The sequence below is a fragment of the Sebastes umbrosus genome, chromosome 2 (assembly GCF_015220745.1).
Source record: "Sebastes umbrosus isolate fSebUmb1 chromosome 2, fSebUmb1.pri, whole genome shotgun sequence".
Classification (NCBI taxonomy): domain Eukaryota; kingdom Metazoa; phylum Chordata; class Actinopteri; order Perciformes; family Sebastidae; genus Sebastes; species Sebastes umbrosus.
Genome location: NC_051270.1, coordinates 9,000,154 through 9,007,628, shown reverse-complemented (window position 1 = coordinate 9,007,628; position 7,475 = coordinate 9,000,154).

Here is a 7,475-nt window from a genome sequence, read left to right as displayed (position 1 = left end):
TCAGATTTGATTCTCGACCCCCCAGGTTGGAAACCATCACTTTACAGACAGTAAGGCATGAATATAAATTGTTATGATGGGAGTCTGTATGCAGCAATGCTTATCATTAGATCTCCTACTTTCATATTTCATACACGTTTACAGCTGTTCCCCTCTGTAACTCTCCATTAATGCACGTTAAAGCTTCACTATCAATAATTTCCAATACAATATGCAGAAGACTGTGGCAGTTGTCCAGTGCTACTTACAGTATGTTATGGGTAATCTGTTACATTTGCATGCTGACTACATCACATTATGTTGCATAATTGTCACCATATGGATACCGCTATAAAATGGCGCTCACACCAGTACACTTTATATCAAATAGTGAAAGATTATGGACCAGTAAACAAGTTCTTCACTCATTATAGGGGCCAGTCTGGCACCTCATCCACCCCCGCCAGGGGACATGGTATGGCCTGCTATGGGACATCATTATAGAGAGTAGATGTCTTGCATAGAGGCAAAGCCCTCTAATCCGAAGGCCAGATAATTCGAGTGCAAAGAGGATTAGCTCCACCCCAGCAGAGCCATTGGCTAAATTTAGCCTCCATACTCTCAGTCTTCACCAGTCTGCATTTAACCCCTCCTCCAAGCCCCGCCCTCGACTGCCTTTACCCATCCACCCGGACGCCCTGTCCACCAATCACATGCTGCAGGTCATCATAACACCATCGTGACATGTTTGGACCTCTCCAGCTGAATAATCCAGTATCTAAGCCCAACAGCCAGGTCCTGAATCCTGTTAATGTTAATGATAAAGTGTGAATGATGGGATCACATAGATGTGAGTTATCCTGAGAAGGGGAAGTTAGCGTTTGGCTGATAACGTGCTATTCTCCCTGATGTCGCTGCCCTTCATCTGCAGAGCTTCGTCCTCTGGTGAACACACTGGGATTACAGTTGATGGTGGCTGCTACTGTAGGTAGGCCTGCCTCAGGAGGAGGGGCCCAGCCCACACAATCCCTGCAATGGTGAGCAAGCTGGAGCGCAGAGGCTTCTCATGCAAACATCCGGGAAATGATTCCAGGGGGAGGGTTCTGGGAAAAAAGTGATAAAACCCATTCCCCATGTCCCTTTTCTTACTGGTCTAACTTGAAACCAGTGTGTGCTGCTTCACTTTTCCTCCAGTGAATTCCACGATGAGTCCAAGGTCATATACATGTTTGTTTTCCTCTGACCCTTGACACGCTTGCTATTAGCTGCTTGTTGATGAGCAGTCAAGCTTATTTTACACAGCGCAGTAAAACAACGTTGCTATCACGTGGTATCTCTGTGTTGTCAGGTAGTGTGGACAAAAAACAGATAAATGGCAAAAACTTGTTGTGAAGTGAATGCAATGGAGCAGTGGAGGGAAAATGAGACATCTAGTGGCTGAATGTTATCAATGTTATCAATCAGCACCTTTAAGGCCCTGATACACGAAGTCGACGGTCGGCCGTCGGACAGTTTGGGGCCGTCGGTGAGCGTCTGTCGAACTAATTTTTGCGGTGTGTCCCGCACTGTCGGCTCTAGTCTGCACGTGTCTGAGTCTCTTCGACCGATTCAGCATGTTGAATCGGCGGTGGAGCTCGATGGTGAGCGAAATCACTCTGATTCGCTGTTCAGCTTAAATGAATCAGTGCATGAGAAGAGAAACGGACATGAGGAGAGCGAGCCAACGTCAAGAGGACACACATTTTTCATCTTCATCTCATCTGATCATTCCAATACACGGATATTTTCACAGTGACACGACCATCTGGAATGAAGCTAAGTGAGAGTGGTGTGAAAATGGTTGGCCAAACATCGCTTTGTTTCTTGTACATATCATAACAACGGCTTGTATATCCGCCGTCCTCGGTCTTCCAGTTTTCCCTTTTTGAATGATGAATACAAACTATCGAACGTACACGCTAACTGGCCATCGACTGTAGTCTTGTCACAGTCACAGTCGGCTGTGTGTTTAAATGCAACTTGTCGTCCAAGACACAGGCGACGTGAGGCGATGCAACAGTCTGCCTTCATCGCCTCCAGTTCTTTGATGTTGGCTTGGTGCGTCTGGGCCTTTAAATATGGGTTGTATTGACTTGTGAAATGATTTTACTTTCTCTTCTTTTCTTGTCTTAACATGAACACTTGATAAATGTTGGTGTTGTTTGCTTTCTGTCAGATGTCTCTGAAATATTGTTTAAAGGCCCCTCGGGGTTTCTGTGTCACCTACTCATGTTTCACTTCTTTTTTTTAAGTGCCTCATCTTCTGTATGTGGGCACGAAATAACTTTAAGATAACAAGGCAGAGGAGAGGAGACACAGTAAACAAAACCCTGCTGGTACAATTACTGCTACATGGTTTTGTGCTATTTTTCCTCCGCTGACTGGGCCTTAATTGAGTCAGTGTCACATTTATTTTAGGCTGGATGTTGTGGAGCATTATGGTGGATCACAGGGCTATCGGGCAAGTCCTGGAATCGTCCTGGAAGTTTTGTTTTGTTGTGGCTAATTTCCCCTCTCTCTTTTCTCTTCTATCTGTTCTATGTGCATGTTGTAAAGAGAGTAAGTATCTAACATCATGACTATGTCTTCTCCTCTCCCTCACTGGGTAAATATGAGTTTATATATAGTATATTTAATACCACTAAACTAATGTATTTTCAGAGATGAAATCTGAGATTATGTGTCAGCAGCAATACGTCAGGCCTTCTCTGTTTACTTCCCCGACTGAGCTTCTTTCTGGAGTCACTGTGCCTTCACTCCTCCTGTCTGTGTCCTAATTAAAGAGGAGAGATCTGAGGGAGTTAATCTGCTGGCTTTAGGGAATGCAGGTGGGATGTGGAGGTGGGTGGGAGGCAGCGTGGCTCCGACCTCCCCAAATCCCTCTCATTTGGTTGGACACGCCAGCTCGGCTTAAGTCACCTTGCCTGGTCTCTGGCGTGCGTCCAGGACTGCATGCGTGGACACGTACGTGCATCAGGACATGTTAACTTTGACCTAAACACATGATGGAAACCGACAACTGTACGAACAACACCCACACACACACTCTCTCTGTATCTCTCTCACACACATAGTGTTTGTGTGACAGTGATTTGTATCGTAGTGGGTTTAGACTCCACAAACAGTAAATCCCCGCTGATGGGATCAGCTGGACTTACTGACCTGCAGCACCACAGACACTGACATCTTGTGGACATGACAGGGACTGAAAGGATTCATAAATGCTTTTGATTCAATTACAAAAACATGATTGATTTATCTCACAGAGATGTGAATTGTGACCACTGACAGCGAAAGGTCTCTTGCTTTCTCTCTGTCTCTTCCTAGAAATGTTATAACTGTCAACATTATAATGACTCTTTGTTTTTAGTTAATATAACAACACAGTTTTCAGCAAATAGCTTGGTAATAAAAGCTTAAAGCGGCACCTTGATTCACACATTATAGTACCAACAACAATGTTTTGATCACAGTGATATTCCAATACTCAGCGAGTTTATGGTTTATAATCTTGCATTTAATAAAAGGTCATACTGTAAGCAGGTTAGTCTTAAAGGAACAGTGTGTAGCATTTAGGAGGATCTATTGGCAGAATTAGAATATAATATTAATTAAGTATGTTTTCTTTAGTGTCTAATCACCTGAAAATAAGAATTGTGTTTTTGTTACCTTAGAATGAGCCGTTTATATCTACATACAGAGCCGCCATGTTTCTACAGTAGCCCAAAACGGACAAAACCAAACACTGGCTCTAGGTAGCATCATTCGCATTTCACATTTTCACGTCGGCTACCGTAGTTCTCCTACACGCTCGGCACACGGGTTTTCAGTTTGTTTGCAGTCTGCAACTTCACCGCTAGATGTCACCAAATTCTACACACTGTACCTTTAAGGATGAGGATAATGTTTTTCTGTATTTTTCTTATCGTCAACAAATCCTATAAAAAGACTAAAATCTACAATGTCTCTCGCTACTTAACTTAAAAAAACTTGAACTTTATTAGACTCATTATATACATACAGATACAAAATCACAAGTGTGTAGTTTCATTTTTTAAAAAGGATCAGCGATTTCCTAAAACAGCTGGGCATTGTAGTTTTTAACAAATGTTACTCAAAAAGGAGTAAATTGTGTATTTCATTATTCACTATTTTCATCAGCGGATTAACACACATTTGGTGCTACACTGTAAAAAAAAAAAAGTTTAAAATAACGGAAATTTTCCGGCAGCAGGGGTGCCAGAAAATTTCTGTTAAAAAACGGAAAAATAGGGTCAGTTAATTAACATACATAAACTGTAAAAAAAAAAACAGTAATTATCTTTATATAATTAGCCTTTATTACTGTAATATTACAAGAAATATTTTACTTTTAACATATATTTATTGTTAGAATAGTCATACACCATAAATCTAAGATCATTTACATATAAATCACAAATGAAACATGTAATTTTACGTTGCAAAAGCTCAAATTTACATTAACTCAGAAATTTTGCAAAAAAAATCAGTATTTTTACAAGAAATATTTTTAGAATTCCATGAAATCCTTTTCTTCTAACATAAATGAATTGTTAAAATAGAGTCATAAACCTCTAAAAACAGAATAATTATCTTTAAAAATGATCAAGAAAAGCTTAAATACAGATAATTACGGTTGTGATTACAAAAAATACTGTAAATCTAAGACCATTTACAAATCACAAATGAAACATGTAATTTTTACATTTTTTTCCTGTCATTTTGAAATACAGACAAAAAATGTAAAATTTCTTTTTGTAAAGTTTTTTTTTACAGTGTATAGTGAGTATTTCTGGCACCAACATGTGGGATCGCCTCAAAATAAAGTCTTCATGTTGATTGTGATGAAGGAACATTTCACACCAGTGCAACAGTATATGGCTCATTGATGTGTTCTTCTTGGACAACAATGGAGGTCTATGGCACAGATTTGGTGGTTTCATGGGATTTGTTAACAATTTAGAAAACTAAACCTGCAGCTTTATCCTTTAACAGGAGCATCCACGTCGGTTGTGAGATGGCAATGTTGGATATTACACCCAATCCAGCCAGCTGAATGACAGCAGCATGACTGGTATACTGTTATCTGTGCAATTACACCACACACTATCAAGATCATTCTCAGGTATGTTTTGATGCTCTGAGACATTCTTACAAGCTGAGATGGGGAGAAAAAAAAAAACGAGGAGCTGTTGGAAAATGACACATCCGGCGTCAATTTAAAGCTGACAGTTACAGAGAGTTTGTGTGAAATGCCCTGAGAATTGTTTTACCTCTAGGGTAAGCATGTAAAAAGCCCCGCTAAAACAAATGGTGGGTGGCAGTTGAGTGAACTGTGTTGCCAAGAAAACAGACAGCTTCAACCCAGAGGAGGCTCTCACATATCTTTTTGGTCTTTATGCTGTCAGAACTTTTTATACTGTGTCAACCCCCCCCCCCCCACCCCCAAAAAAAACAATGATGAGAAACTTTAAAGCAAAACAGTCAGGGCATGTTGTTGTGATCTCTTTTTTTTCTTTTAGCTATAAGTCAATTATTTACACACAGAGAATTTTAGCTTTCCCCTTGGTACATTTCTTAAATAGATGGTTTCAGTTAACTTAAAGCTGCCATCCATCCATCCATCTTCAACCGCTTATCCGGGGTCGGGTTGCGGGGGCAACAGCTCCAGCAGGGGACCCTAAACTTTCCTTTCCCGGGCCACATTAACCAGCTCTGACTGGGGGATCCAATCTCACGTTCCATAGTCCCCTCACTCGCGAACAAGACCCAGAGGTACTTGAACTCCTTCACTTGAAGCTGCATTAATCAATATTTTTATATAAACAATGGGTCAAATGACTATGATTAATGTCATGGGGTCTCTCATAGTGATAAACCCACACAGAATTATCACCCAAATCGGCTATTTCCTTCAGCTCAACAGAGTGTTTTCTCATCTTTTTAGCTAACTGCTTTGGTTTTACGGCTCGGTCTCTGAGCTCTCATCAACCTTGTTTCCAGCCACAGCATGCAGCTGTTTTCAGGAAAAAAACCCTGATGACCCACTGTATGCTATACCTGCACAAAATCAAAGACTGGCAAAGTTAACGATTAGCTGGGGAACCAGTGTTGTAGTCAAGACCACCTAAACTGAGACCAAGTCCACAATGTATCGAGACTGAGACAAGACTAAGACTTTGAGCGGTTGAGACCGAGTCAAGACCAAGACTGGACCAGTGCGAGTTCCACACTGCATGACACACTTAGGATCAAATGTGGAACATGCAAACCCTAGACGCTCCTCAAACTGATCTGAACGATCCACATTCCCATAAAAACACCCAGAGAAAACAAATGAGGTTTCCTCTTCATTCTAATCTTTTATTGCCATACTGTATATGTGTGTATGTGTGCCGTGAGAAATGTCTTGATAAAATAATCAAACAGCAATATTGCAGAGGTGAATTTTATGTGTGGAAATTGTCCTTTGCTTTCTATGAACAATCACAGTAATGATGTTAACACATAAATCAGGACAATGCACAGGTAGTTTAGTGTTATCCCCGCAGTCGTGGTCTTGACCGGTCTTGGGGTAAAGTCCAGAGTCATATTTGTCTGAGATGAGGTTGAGAAATGCGGTCAATTCCGAGACGAGAACGAGACCTTCAAGAAGTGGCTCTGAGACCGGTCTTGAGTACTACAACACTATGGTGAACACAGTGAGGCATTTCAAAGTTAAAGGGTCAGATATTTCCCTCAGCGTTTAGTAGTGAGCAAACAGTCAGAGTATTGGATTTACATTCGCAATGTGGCCAGAAACGCTACTCCAAATGAATGCAAATGTTTGCTTAACATGTTTGCCATGCCATGCTAATATTTTGTGTTTTCATCTTGTTGTGCTGCCCCCAAGTGGCCACAAAATGAACTGTTACTGCTTTAAATCAAGCTGCAATGACCAAAATAAAACAAAAACTCAGTTTTTTTCTGATAGTCCAAGATGATAATAATAGTAAAAATAATCAGTTTATTTCACAGTAATACATTAACTTTACATTTGAAAAGAAAGTGACATCTGCTGCTGTTTATGGATGATTTTATAGTCGTAAATAGGGAGTGCTCAGTGATGTACATGCACACAAGAGCATCTCATAATCACTGATATTACTCTGGGAGAGTCAAACTTAATTCTTGGCCATCTGTTGACAAAACAATCCCATCTCTAGAGACTTGATGAAGATCATGTGATATGATCAAAAGCACCAGAACAGCTGCTAAATGGACCTCGAGGTGAAATTGTTTTGTCAACTAAGGTCAAAATTAAATGTTGAACCTCAGCTTTAAAGCCAACATTGGTGACAAGTCCTGAAGGTGCTCAGAAAAGATCATTTTCATGACTGAACTGGGTAAACTCCATCTGTTGATGAAGATCATGTGATAAGATTGAAAGCTCCAGA